This window comes from Galeopterus variegatus, unplaced genomic scaffold, assembly GCF_000696425.1.
Source record: "Galeopterus variegatus unplaced genomic scaffold, G_variegatus-3.0.2 Scaffold851, whole genome shotgun sequence".
Taxonomy (NCBI): Eukaryota; Metazoa; Chordata; class Mammalia; order Dermoptera; family Cynocephalidae; genus Galeopterus; species Galeopterus variegatus.
The window spans coordinates 129,397-130,974 of record NW_007726962.1 but is presented as its reverse complement, the minus strand read 5'-3'; positions in this window follow the sequence as shown (position 1 = coordinate 130,974).

Sequence of the window (1,578 nt, the reverse complement as noted above, 5' to 3'; positions counted from 1 at the left end):
TTTGTGGTCACTTTTTGCATGTTCTGACTTCTGGTGCCTGAAATGACAATTCTGCCAGAAGCACTAGGACTGCCACTTTTACACATCTCTAATTTTAAACATGATTAAATTGGCAGTCAGAGCATGGGAGTATGTTGTTCAGGATAGAACTTTGCATAACTGGTAACTGTGCCGTCTTTCTCAGACACTACTATCATTGTGTCAAGTTCTCACTCTCAACATCTTCAGTGATTTGTGTCCGCTGCAATAAGTCAAATCTTCTTAGCCTGCTATCCAGGATCCTCCATATTGTGGTACATCATATCTATCCACGCTCACTTACCACTGTATCGCATCATACCATTTCCTGTAGTCAAACTGCCTTCCTTATTGTCCTAAAGATACACTGAGTTCTTTTTTCCCTCCACATGTGATGTTTTCTTTAGACGAAATGCCCTGTCCTCTCTTCTACACTGATAATAAATCCTGCAAGTCTCAGTCCAAACCTCTCAAGTCCACAAAGTCATCCTTTACTAGATCAGCCCTCACTAATCTCCTCTGCACTGTAGCACTTACAATTGTGACTACAGATTTACAGTGATGGCGTTTTCCAATGTTATCTGCTGTTTCATATGTGTTACTATTCTCTCCTTCAGTAGATTATATAGACTATTGGCAGGGCAGTGCTTGTATGACATACTTCTTTTCTATTCCTGATAGCACGTGATAGGTGCTCAGTAAGCATTTCTGATAGACTGGAATGCCCATTTCAAATTTTATTTCACTATTTTAAACAAACAGAAGCTAATCACTGTTATCATCAGCTACTCTCAGAACTTGCTTTTTTTTCCTGCGATTTTTTTTCTTTTCAGTTAATCAAGTATGTTTTATAAGATCAAAATGGTATATCCACAACAAAGCCATTATACACTTCTAGGCCTCTGAGGTTTTTTGGTGCTGCTTTCTAATAAGAACACAACACCACCAGACGTAAAGGTGACTTCTTAAAGCAATAAAAAATAGCTTTTTTCCCTCCAAGACATTTTAGCTTCTGCTCAAGGATAAGCAAGTAACTTCAGAATCTGACCAAATTTTTGACAAAAGCTAAAGATTCATAGGGAATGACATAATCATGCTACTGGTTGTGATGTTAGCTATCTTGGCCTGAAAATATGTTACTATAGAAAGTGAACTTTGCAGCATGCCAGAAACAGTGGATGGTGATCAGTGTTGGAGGCAGTACAAGAAATCAGAACCAGAATTAAGTTCTGATTAACTCAGAGGTCCATGCAATGGTTTGAGTCAGTACAACTAGACAGTCAAATCCAAGCAGTGGTTCAGGCATAGAAGAAATCATAATAGTCCTCAGAAGAGCAACAAGGAGATCTTTAAGTTGAATTAACATTTACATCATTCAGAACCATTTTGTTTTCTTCCCATTTGGGCAAGAGTTAGTCTCAGTTCAGACCAAGTCAGGGCCATGTAAAGTCAAGGTAAGCGTCTTAATCTGCTTTGAGTTGGAGTGCATAACCAAAGGAAAAAAAAATGACCCCTGCATTCTAGCAAGAGAACATACTAATAACAATAAAAAGAGACTGG